The sequence below is a fragment of the Vipera ursinii genome (genome assembly GCF_947247035.1).
Source record: "Vipera ursinii genome assembly, chromosome: 1".
In the NCBI taxonomy this organism is placed as follows: domain Eukaryota; kingdom Metazoa; phylum Chordata; class Lepidosauria; order Squamata; family Viperidae; genus Vipera; species Vipera ursinii.
The window spans coordinates 309,331,762-309,345,262 of record NC_139512.1 but is presented as its reverse complement, the minus strand read 5'-3'; positions in this window follow the sequence as shown (position 1 = coordinate 309,345,262).

Below are 13,501 nucleotides of genomic sequence, written 5' to 3'. Positions count from 1 at the left end.
AGTAATGATCCAGAAACTTGGACCAACAGGAAGGATGTGAATGAAGAGAGGCCTTTAAATAGCTTGTTGACAAATCTAATACACATTTCAAAAACAATATCCATCAGCGTTTTGTACAACTCGTCCTGTACTGCATGATGCTGTATCCCTGAGGGACACATACTGGCTTAATTTTCACAACTCTGGTTGCTATCCTCTCTTCCACAGGAAACTATGTGTTAACCCCTGAACTATAAATTCTGCTGCAGGAGAATATCGGGGAAACCACAGGCTATTATTATTAATATTATTATTATTTTGTCCTTAGCAATAGAGGAAGAAGTCCATCCAATCTAGAGTACTTCATCCACTTGAATAAAATTGAAAGATGTGAGATCAGATGCATCTATCATTTCCTCATTAGATCTACTTTGGGGTAATGTTCCATCAACATGATAGAATCAGTGAAGAAAATGATCATTTGTTCTGTCATCAATTGTTCACCTGCTTTCATCTTCTCTAGTCACCCCGCACCCCCCAAAATCTGGTGGCTTACAAACTGCCAAAAACAAGGAAAAGAGTCTTGTTTTAGCACTAATTTGCACTAAAGTTTTACATGCTCATTTGTTTATACGCATCTGCTGTATAAAGGTAAAGGTAAAGGTTCCCCTGCACATGCGTGCTAGTCGTTTCCGACTCTAGGGGCCGGTGCTCATCTCCGTTTCAAAGCCGAAGAGCCAGCGCTTGTCCGAGGACGTCTCCGTGGTCATGTGGCTGGCATGACTAGACGCCAAAGGCGCACGGAACGCTGTTACCTTCCCACCGTAGTGGTCCCTATTTTTCTACTTGCATTTTTACGTGCTTTCAAACTGCTAGGTGGGCAGAAGCTGGGACGAGTAACAGGCGCTCACTCTGTTACGCGGCACTCGGGATTTGATCCACCAAACTGCCGACCTTCTGATCGACAAGCTCAGTGTCCTAACCCACTGAGCCACCGCGTCCCTGCTGTATATCAAGAAGCAATTTAAGGTGCTGGTACTTACCTTTAAAGCCCTACAATGGCCTAGGCCTGGGATATTTGCAGGACTGTCTGCTGCCGGGAACAACTTCCCATCGCCCAGTGCGCTCACACACAGAGGGCCTCCTCAGGGTGCCGTCAGCTAGACAATGTTGGCTGGCAACCCCCAGGGGGAGGGCCTTCTCTGAGGGACCGCCAGCCCTGTGGAACCAACTCCCCCTTGAGCTCCGGATGGCCCCGGATCTCCGGTCCTTTCGCCGCGGCCTTAAAACTTTCCTTTTTCATCAGGCTGACCTGGACTGACGACAGGGTTTTTTAAAATGTTTTTTAATTTTTAATTGTTTAGTTTAACTTATTTATTGGGGCTGTTTATTTAATTTTTTTTAACTTTTGTATTGTTGTTTTTATTGTTGTTAGCCGCCCTGAGTCCTTCGGGAGATAGGGCGGCATATAAGTCCCTAAATAAATAAATAAATAAATAAATAAATAAATAAATAAATAAATAAATAAATAAATATCATTTAAATAGGAAAATAATTATACCGCAGTAGACAAAATTGCAAGAGTTTTACTGCTCTGATGTGAAAGATACGCTCCATGGCTCCTAATTCATTATTGTGGAGCAGGTGGTGGCTCCACAATAATGTGGTGGCACAGTGGTTAGAATGCAGTATTGCAGGCTAATTCAGCTCTTTGCCAGGAGTTCACTCCTCACGGGCTGAAGATTGACTCAGCCTTCCATCTTTCCGAGGTCAGTAAAATGAGGATCCAGATTGTTGCGGGCAATATGCTGATTCTGTAAACAGCTTAGAAAGCAAAAACCCAGGAAAACTGCATGGACATAAAGTCACCTTGAGTCAAAACTGACTTGAAGGCACAATTGTATAGTTTTTATTGTTGTTGTTAGTTGCGAAGTCGTGTCCGACCCATCGCAACCCTATGGACAATGTTCCTCCAGGCTTTCCTGTCCTCCACCATCTTCTGGAGTCCATTTAAGCTCAATAGTTTTTATTACAGTTCTTTATTTTTCAATCAGATGCCCAACTGTTCTTTTTGCTGATAGCTTGGGTAACAGAAGACAGTCTTCTCATGAGCAAATAGCTAAAAGAAAACCCTGAGAGACTGAGAAAATTATACTGACGGAATGAGAAAAAGAAGAGTAAACCAGACAGACCCTTTCCCTAAGATGGAAGGAACAGGTAAGTCTGCAAAAGAGGAAAAATGTAAGCGTATTGCTAAATATTAAAAATAGCCACCCTCATTATGATTAAAGCATATCCTGATTTGTATGTATCAGTATTTAATTCAGTGTTGCTCAATCTTGGCAACTTTAAAATGTGTGGACTTCCCCAGCCAGCAAAGTCACTCTTAGGTTCGAATGTATTTCTGCGAAATCTGTTCCATGTTTCAAGAATATAAATTGGAAAAAGCTGCCACATATACCACAAATTTGAGAGGCAATCAAGCAAGAGAATAGGCATAAGGCACATTGAACAATAAGCAAATGCAGCCAATATGACTGTTCTTATATTCAAAATGTAACAACAATCACAATTTCTTTTTTTTTGTTTCTGGGTTAGTCTGTGATTTTGAGTCTTATTGGATAACATAATTGTTATCCCTAAACAAGAATAAAAGAGACAACCAGAAAGAACTTTCAAATCTCACTTTCAGCTCCCATGACTTCTGATTCTATATAAGTTACACAAAGGAAGCAATATTTCCATAATTGAAAGTACCATTTTGGAATATAGGCATGCAATAAGAGCTGTTTGGCCCTTCGAAAAGGATTTGCAACACATTTTACCTGTATGGAATTTCAATAGACTAACTGTATTCTGACAGAGGATAATGTTCTTGATTTATATCTAAATGGCCTGCTTCTTACATTTCTGAGGATCAACTATCTAGGAACAAAGACTCAAAATGGAGAGTTAAGCTTTGGAATTCTGTCCCTGTGAAGACTAAGCGATCAGTACATTTAGATATTTAGTGAGGATGTAGTGACCTTACATTTGTAAAGTAGGACAGTGATTGCACAAAGAGCTCTGAGCAAAAGCTACACCAAGGTCAAATTAATTGAAAAAATATTTTTGTCCCTGGCCTGGGGTTTGAGGGTGGGTGGTATTATGTTGTGCTAATTTTCCTCCTTCCTCCAGGGCCAGTTTCATTGTTGGTGAGAGAGAGATCTAGTCCACAGTCTCTGCCTTGTGGTTTGTCTCAAGGCTCCATGCTCTTTCCTCTCCTGTTGAACAAGTACATGAAGCAACTGGAAAAGATCATCTGAATACCATTGACCCTTATCTGGTTCTAAGCAGCTGCTGACCATTAGTTGAGAAGATTCCTGTGCATAGGCGTTAAGTGATAAATCAGTTAATTTGAACTTTTATATGTGTCCCAACCACTTGTTTTCTTCATAGTCACATGGAGAATATAATACCATATGTTGTTACACAATCAAACATGACACAATGTACAAGACTGAACTGAGGTAGCTTGTCCTGAAGAAACATAGAAAAGCTAAATTCTCCCTTTTATGCCTCAAGTAGAATTGCATTCACTTTTCTGTTTGGTTATTGTATGCTTAAGACTGTCTGTCTGTCTGTCTGTCTGTCTGTCTGTCTGTCTGTCTGTCTGTCTGTCTGTCTATCTATCTATCTATAGCTTCAAGATGTATTTTAATAGAAAGTAGTATGGAAATTTTTAAATAAACACATAAATGGTTAACGAACAAACAAACAAATAAATAAATAATGGGTACTTATGGATTCCTTCCTTTCTCCCTCCCTCCCTCTCTCCCTCAAATTACAGTCTGATTTAAACTTATTATGTTAAGTTATTAATAGACTAAGGATATTGAATTTGATAGTCCCAGAGATCAAATGACAAATGCTTAAATAAGATGATTCAATTATTATATCCTGAGATTCCAGAGAAAATAATTATCAAAAATAATTTCCTTCTCAGAAAACCTAGCCAGGCAAATAAAGGGACAAATGAGCAGAAGAATTAAGAGGCACACAGACAAGCAGTACTGTGGTTTATAAGCTCAGCTGTATATGTATCAAGCTTATCAACTCTAATGTGGTGGTTCATGCTAGTCTTTCCTGTGAGTATGTTCAACACACGTGTTAAATTGCAAATTCCATAACTCTCAGGTAACATGATTAAATTTGAAGAATCGCAGTCTAACTTATGTGGAAAGCATTAGGTTAGTAAAAATGATTTAGACATTTCCTATTTGCTGATTAGGTGCCATAAAAGGCCTATCCCTGAAAACTTAGGCACAACTTTATTTAACTTTATTTATTATTATTACAATTAATAGTAATAATATTTATAAATAACTTTATTATTATTACTATCTACGCCTCCATCTGTAAAGGACATTCCAAGGTCCTCCCTCATCTTGTCAATCTTTCCTCAATCTTGAATCACTTTCTTCATCATCCTCACCACTCTCAAGTAAAAGGGCTAATCTACTGGGACAAAGGGCAATAGCCTGCAGATAGGAATATTTTTAATCAAAATGCTAAAGTTTTGTAGAATTGGATTTTTCTAACCTCTAGTGTTGCCATGGGTGACTGTAAATCAAAATAATTTTTTTCTAGGGTGATTATTATATGATTATTTCCTTTAGAAAAACCTTTCTTAATACCGAATGTCTAGAACAGGATTATAACTGCATCATCTCTACCTGGGTGTTAGTATTCTAGTCAAACAGCTGTCATGGTTCCGACAGATGAAACTCTTCAGAAGAACTTCAAAAGAATCTTTTATTTCAGAAACAAAGTATCAGCACTACATAGTTAAAGCCAAAAACTGAATTGCCCTCCCCTGGGCACAAAGTAGCAAAGCACAATTCCCTCCTCCAATTAACAGTCATAAATCACATTCCCCAATTAGCTTGAAGTGTGGGCTTTCTCCCCAGCTCTCCAGCCCACCAAATCTTTTATCAGCTCTGGCCGCAATAACCTTGGATTCCCACAGCTGAGTTATTACTGTTATGACTAACTGGACTCTCATCCACATGCCCCCTCCCAGCATCAACTAAATCTAAAAGCGATAGATAAAAATGGCTGCATTTCCATCCATTGTCAAAGCAAGAATATCCAATGTTAGTAGCGTTGACGTCAGCATCTGGAAGTCCAAGATTGAGAATGAATGATCTAGGGCAGTGGTTCTCAACCTGTGGTCTGCGGACCCCTGGGGGGCTGCAGTGTCATCACAGGAAGTCCCCAGAGGCTTGAAGAAATGTTATGATTTAAATCTTGAGTTAAGTCTTGGGGGTCCGTGACCAGGGTCAGTGGCCACAAAAGGTATTTAAAAGGGGTCCATGGTGAACAGAAGGTTGAGAAGCACTGATCTAAAGCTTATATAGCAATGTGGCTGATTGTCTTCTTTGCTCACTTCTATTCCAATCAGGTCAGGATCACGGCATTAAGTGTCAATGACCTCCTCACCTGGGTTGTAGAATTCCAAATAGGGAAAACTGCAATTGTTTGAATATCCTAATTAATTAACTGCACAGTATGTCACTAAAACCTTTTGTAATATTATATTAAAAGAAGGTTAATAATCATGCAAACACTAGAAGTCTTCAGTACCCTAATTCAGAGTTCCCCAACCTTTCCAGCTTGGAGGAGACAGTGGCAGTAGGCAGGGAGGGGATGGTTTCACGTGTGCATGTGTTGCTTTAACAAATGCAGCTGCATGCGCATGCACACACACACACACACACGCCCAATGGTTCCGCAGTCTGGTTCTGAACAGGCTGCAGCCCATCAATGGGCCATGGACCAGGGGTTGGAACCCCTGCTCTACGTTACCAATTATTTGGATTACATGGCTTTTTTTTCCAAATACAACATCTATGCAGGCTGTAAAGTTTGAACTAAATGCATTTCTGCTTCCTTCTATCTTTTTCTAGGCAAATCTTTTAAAAAAGGAGTCAGCATTGACCACACTGGCGGAAAATTATGGAAATTATAGTCCAAAATGTCTGGAGGACACCAAATTGAAGAAAGTTAGAACTAACCAACTTACTGCATGCATACATTCAAAATACAGTTAGCACTGAATTTAGCAGTAGTAATTATTTCTATACTACGGGTTACATTGTACATATTAGTAGATTGTAATTCTGTTTTGAGCCTCGTGTAGGTCATAAAATGGAATGTAGGAACACAAATGTAGGAACATTATTAACCAAAAGCAGGGAAAGAATGGTAGAATTAATGTGTCTTTTTTCTTTTAACTAGAATGCAGAGGCAGAATGATTGCAACAACTAGCAGTACAGATAATCCTTACTTTGTGGCCATATTTGGGACTGGAATTACTGTATTAAGTCAGTGCTGTCTTAAATCGAGTCATTGTGTCATCAGATCTGATTTTTTGAACAGTTTTTACAGAATTTGTTAAGTAAATCCATTAGTATTAAACGAAAGATTGTAAGTCAAGACTACCTGAATATCTCTTTGCTAATCTAGAGCATGAATTTTTACCTGACAGCTGTACTCTAGCTAGAATCGATGCATTCTAAAAAGATAAAAGATGTGAATTGTGTTTGTATCAGATAGATGCATCTGTATTTTTAGCCTTTTTTCACTCATAGCAGAAAAAAACATAAAGGAGGAAAAAATACACTGCAAAACTCAGAGAAGTTCAGAAGTGGAATAATAATTGTATTCTGGTCCATGTCTGAAACCAAGTGCAGTTCCAAGCTTCAGAAAAGTTTATCTCTTAATGGAAATTTAAGCAAAATCATTAAGAAGTCTAAATGAAAATAGTCCAACCCAGACATCAGGATATCTCTCCCAAAGATATTGGCTTTCACATACAACAATGTCCTCAAATGGAAGGGAAGACATGGAGCAAAATAGTCCTGATAATCTACTATACCAATGGCAGTTTGCAATAGTAAATGGGCTAATTACCCTTTCTTATTTAATGCCATAGCTCCTTAACTGCATAGCAGTAGATTAAATGCCAGGGATATTGAAAAGGTAGAATGTCAGCCATTTGACTTTTTAATACCAACCAATAAAGCAAATAACGATATTTTCAAATTAATATCTGGAGTAATGTGAACAGGCCACACTGTTAAGGTCATGCCTCCACTTGTACGTGGAATTATTCATTGTTCACACGCAGTTGCTGTCAGTGCAGTATAAGATTCTTGAAAATGAGCAAGAGATTTGGCCGTCCAATTATTTTGTAGGCCAAGGAGGACTTTATGAAGTGGAACATGTGGATGAAGTGCTCTGTTGCTATTAGAATATCTGAATCCAAGGACAGTTAGAACAATTAGTGGAATGAGTTGCCTCCAGAAAATCCAAAATCTGTAGTTTTGAAGTTGTCTCCAACTGGAGATTTTTAAGAACAGAGTAGACAACCATTTGTCTGAAATATTATAGGCTTTTCTGCTTGAGCAGGGGGTTGGACTAGAAGACCTCCAAGGTCCCTTCCAACTCTGTTATTCTGTTATATTTCCTGGTTGCAAGCAGTTGCAATTGGACATGAACAAGCTGAGGGGAAATTTGGTCCAGCCAATGTCCCAGTGTGGTGCTGAACATCAGTATGGTAGGTTTTCTGCCTTACTTTAGTGCATGGATGTCAAACTCACTGTATCACGTGACATGTCGTGACATATCATGACTTTTTCTTGCATTGCCAGAGCTGGGGTAGGTATGGCCTCCACATGATGCAACCGGCCCATGGACCGGCAGTTTGACACCCCTGCTTTAGCAGAAGTTTTTCACACACACACACACACACACACACACACACACACACACACGTCCCTCTGTGCCTGGCGGCCATTTTCCAATACTGTCTATATTTCTAGAACATGATCTTAAATTCAAATATCCACTGTACTAAATAGATGGGATCATAACTAGCTAACACATAAAGTATATTTGTTATGTTGTAAATAGACAAAAGGGATTCTGAGCAGTCTCAGGATGTTGGGCAGTAAAGAAGAGCTCCCCCCCCCCCCGCTTCATATAATTTTACTTTCAGGGACTACTAGTATTTAATCATGAAATGTAACAAAAAAAATTGTTAGGACTACAGCAAGAAAAAAATAATGTATCCTTCCCAACTTCATGTGTTCAAAATCCAGTTTGAAACCCATTCAGAAAAGTATCCAATTGAGTGCAGTTACTTGAACTAAATTATTGAATCAGATTGAGTTCAGACTTCTGAATCAATATGGAAAAAAACACATTTATGCACATGTAGAGAAGCATCCAAATCATCCATTTCAGTTCTGAGTCATTTCATGTGTTTCAACAAATTGAATTGAAATTTAATTCTGAAATTTAATTAGGAGGTTCAATCAAATCACCAACAAAATGAATCTCTAAACTGAATTTTTGCATAGCCCTAATTCTAATGACATCCCTGTTGTTGATATTTTTATTATGAATAAATGCAGCCAAGTTTTTTCACACAGTTAATGCCTCATCTGATTTTGCACTAGCAATATCAAAGTCACCTTCCTTCCTTCCTTCCTCCCTCCCTCCCTCCCTCCCTCCCTCCCTCCCTCCCTCCCTCCCTCCCTCCCTCTATACGTGGAACACTGTGAAGACTAATAGCTGAGGCAGACATCAGAAGGAATGGCAGACATTGCTTCCATTCAGTGGTGGGATTCAAATATGTGAACAACCAGTTCTTTGTGTGGATGCCGCTTCCGGAAGTCCATTCTGGGCCTGGGCAACAAAAAATTAGCTACCGGTTCTGCCAAAGTGGTGTGAACCGGCTGAATCCCACCACTGCTTCCATTACAAGATAGGGAAGCTGCCTGCAAAAAATGTTTAGATAAGAAGATGTACTATATTGCAATTGAAACTGCAAATTGTGATTACTGGGACTTCTGTAAATATTTATTTTTTCCACCCCTACTATCGCCATTGTTAATAACACAAAAGCCCTATTTTTAACTTGGTGTGTTTATTATATATCCACACCTATGGGAATTTGAGGTAAAATTGTTAGCCCCGCATGAGCAAAGTATGTAATTATTTAAGTAATTATAAGAGATTTGAAAAAAAGCATGGGGCAATATTAATAAACAAAGCTTGATCCTTAGCCTTGGTATAGATGCAGTTTTTATTTGAATGTTTCACATCTTCAAAGCTACAACATGACAAATGGAAACAAAAGAGTCATTTTGTACCCAGCCTCTGTCAAATTAGACTCTCAGCAAATGCATCTCAAGAAGCCACTTTAAGAATGGCTTATCAAAAGGTGGATCTAAGTTCAACAACAATCTTTATTAGTTTATTTGTTCTTCAAGCTACAGAGAAAATCCAGCAGGGAGAAGAGTTATGATATATAAGTAAAATCCCACAGCTAGCAAACATGAAACTAGGAAAAGATTGTCCAAATCCAAGTTTTATTCATTTACACATAGTTTTTATTGTGAAAACTGTGGCATCTTTGAATTTGTCCAATGATGTCCATTCTCTAGTGAAATACACACACACACACACACACACACACACACACATTTCAGTAACTTCTTTTTGTTCGGACTTTTGGTCCATCTAGCTAAAAGTGTACATTTTAGGAAATGGCCCCAGAGCCATTTATATTTATAACCAGTGTGATGAAAGAAGAGATAAATTATTAAATTCATCTGGAGTTCTCCTGTTAACAGTAATGCATATAATGGCAACCACCACAATCATTTTGCCACTAAATTTTGAAGGTGAGGTCTTGGAAAATCCAAAAGCTCACAATGGTGAAAAGGGCCGAATGGTTGTTTGCATGAAATTTGTCCACGCCTGAGTAAAAAAATCATAAAGATAAGATAAAATAATCTAATATCAGTATTCAAAATTATCTTATGTTCTACATGGCACTTTAAACATTCTGATCTTAGGCATGTGCATGAGAGATGCTGTTCATGCCTGAAAACTTTAAGAGACTCATTAAAGGATGTTTTAAAGTACTTAGTTTTACAAAGCAATTTTTTCTCCTGTTCAGATTAGAAATTGAATTTTAAAAATAATTCTATGGATAGATTTAGTTCAATGGCCCAATCTAGAATTTTGACCTGTTTTTTCCCCCTAATAAAAGTACAGATTGTCCGATCTGAGCTGCAATTCCAGGACAGGATAAAATTGTACTTTGTATAACATTACAAAATGAAAATGGCTGCATTTGTATTTTTCAGATAGATGAATGAAATTAGCTAGTGGACTAGACATTTATGGCAAATTTGAGCCTACCAATTTTCAATTAATTTGGTGCAGGCTTTCCAAATGACATTCCTTTAGTAATTATTTTTTAAACACAATCTGCTGAAATCTGTAGTAATAGTATCCCTTTCCTTGAGGACAGAAAAGTTTAATACAAGCCAAACAGCTAATAAACAGCATCAAGTAGCATAAACCAGCTACATTAAAATCAGAATCACATTATAATATTGGTCATAGAGTGGTACTGCCTGGTTGAAATCCACAGCTTTTTCTGCTGCTTCCCCCAATCCCAGCTTTCCCCCTTACTTGAGAATTTGGACCTGTTCTCTACTGCAGCCAAATGCACCAAACACAGATTTGGACTAGATCTTATAGAGGATGAAGTCTGGACTAAAACTGAACTACATTGGTCCAGCTTCAACTGGGACTCCAAAAAGGTGTGTGTGTGTGTGTGTGTGTGTGTGTGTGTGTGTGTGTGAGAGAGAGAGAGAGAGAGAGAGAGAGAGAGAGAGAGAGAGAGAGAGAGAGAGAGAGAGAGAGAGAGAGAGAGAGAGAGAGAGACTAAGGGTTTATGGCCACCCACTTTTCAGATAGTGACTCTGGTTAAGTAACAACTAATTGCACCATCATAGACTGGATATAAGCAAATTCTTCAAGGCCCTATGAAACAGCAGCAAATCTTAGGTTGTGAAGTGTTCAAGAGGGTAGGTGTGACAGAGAAAAATATGTCCCCAGTGAAGACACTAAAGGGACCTAGAGTGGGCTAATTTTATCTGGTCTCTTTTGGTAGGCAGATTCAGTTGGAAATAAGCAGCCTCATAAGTAACCTGGCCCTTTGATCCAAAGATGAAGATTCTCTATTTCATTCCTAGATTTGGGGTTCATCTCTTACTGTTGCATACACCTTATAATAGTCAGTCTTCTCTGTACACTATGTTACATAAATAAAAAAATAAGATGAAGGAATCAGTTCTGAAAGCTGGGCAAATGCCAGGTGCCCTCTGAACGGAGGGAAAGTTTTCACCATCTAGAGCAGGGGTCCCTAATCTGTGGGCTGTGGAACATCCCCCACTCGCACTCACACACACCCCACTCACACTAGCGCCAGCCTCAGGGCAGAAAAACGGGCTGCAGCCGCACTACAGGGCACAAAAACAAGACACCGCCACACCATGGGATACAAAAATGGGATGACACCATGCTGTGAGGTGCAAAAATGGGGTGCCACCCCACGGGGTGCACAAATGGGGCACTGCATCGTGCAAGAATGGGGCAGGGCTAGCAAGTATCACGCGGGCACTAGTGCCACCTCATTTGCATTGCACATATGTGTGTGGCCCTGCGTATGTGTGCACGTACGTGCGCTTAAAATGCTTCCCCCTCCCTTTCCCTCTGGTCCGCCAGCCGAGAAAGTTTGGTGACCTCTGATCTAGAGATTCTTCTGCTACATAAGTTCTTTCTCATGCATGTTTCAATAGTTTCTAAGAAAAAGTTCTTGCAGTTAGATTTTCTCCATTCCTTTGGATTTGACGGGTGGAAAATGCTGTGCATTATGGTAGCATCCATTTTAATCTAAGGCATGCTTTTCAGAGCTCACCCATCAAAATTGAGAAAATTAAAGATTAATTGGCTACCAACAACATTCATTCTAAGTTTTAATTTCCATATATAGGAATAGACAATTTTGGTCATTCAAAGTGTTTGGGTAACATTGTTTATAGCAGGGGTCCCCAACTCCTGGCCAGGGCCCACTAGCAGGCCTTGAGTTAATTGGAAGTGGGCTGCAGAAGTGGTGGGCAAGGATGCATGCACATCCCCTCTTGCATGAGCTAAAATAGCATGTGCACTCCATTTGCATTTGCTGCACATGCAAATGGAGCTGCGTACACATGCTCATTGCTTGTGCAGAACTATCCCCTCTCCCCAGCCAGTCCACAAAGACAAAATATTTGGGGAGCTCTGGTTTATAGTAATCAGCCATTAAGATCAATGATGAGGGATTAAGAATTTGTAGTCCAAAATATCTGCAGGATAACATTTTCCCAAGTCCTAAAAAGATAATCAAAATTTAATAATGCTCATTTATATTTAAAATGTTCTGGCAACATTAAAAGACAAAAATAGGGACAATTGCTAGAAAGTAGATGGCTTCTTATGAAACAAAATTTATTAGTATACCTAAAAATTAGTAGGGCAATTGGCACACATAATATTATGTAGACATGGGCTAGTCTAAGATCAGGTTTTTAAAAAAGCCTTAATTATGTTTTTGTGAAAAAAGTATTTCTTAACAATTGATGGTTCTTTTAATGCTTAAAGAATGAATAAACGGCATTCTCTTCACACAGAAAGCTTCTTTCATATGATGTCTGTCCCAAGCTGCATTAGTAGAAATGTTTTAGAGCAGTGGCTCCCAACCTTTTCTATACCCTGCACCCCTACAACACTTCTGATATATTCTCGCACCCCTTACAAAAGTTCTAAATAACAAATTATGCATATACACTATAATTTTGAAACTTCTAAACCCAAGTTTTCTTACCCCTGGAATATTGTCTTACACCCCCAGGGGCTGCGAGCATTGGGAACCCCTGCTTTAAAGAATGGTGCTTGCCAAAAGTAATTCTAAAAATGATTATTCTCATTGAAAAATAGATTACATTTGTCTTGCATGTGATTTTTCTCTACTAAGATTACCTCATGGGCTAAAATTTAGAAACTGCAATTAGGTAGATATTCCATTTACCCAGTGGAAATGTCCTTTGCATAAAGGGCACAGTGTGGGAATAATTTGGCTGAAATATAATTTTAAGAAAAGCAACATATTCAGTGCCTTAGGTGAGGGGGAGTAAATCAATAATTACACAACTAGAATGAGTTATTTTGATTCTCTTAGTTAGCTCAGCAGTGCTGCTTTATCTTGGACCCCTTCCACGTGTTTGCCAGCTTCTCCCTCCCCAATAATTGCTAGAAGTAATTTTGTAGCACAATGTAGTGCTCAGCAAGTGCCTGAACAAATGTAAAGATCTGGACTTATTGTGTAGATCTATAGAGAAGGGGCTCCAACAACCCAAGAGACGGCTCTACACATGGACATCACCAGACGGTCAACACAGAAATCAGATTGACTATATGCTCTGCAGCCAAAGATGGAGAAGCTCTATACAGTCGGTAAAAACAAGACCAGGAGCTGACTGTGGCTCAGACCATGAGCTTCTCCTTGCAAAGTTTAGGCTTAAACTGAAGAAAGTAGGGAAAAGCACTAGGCCACTCAGGTATGAATTAAATCATATC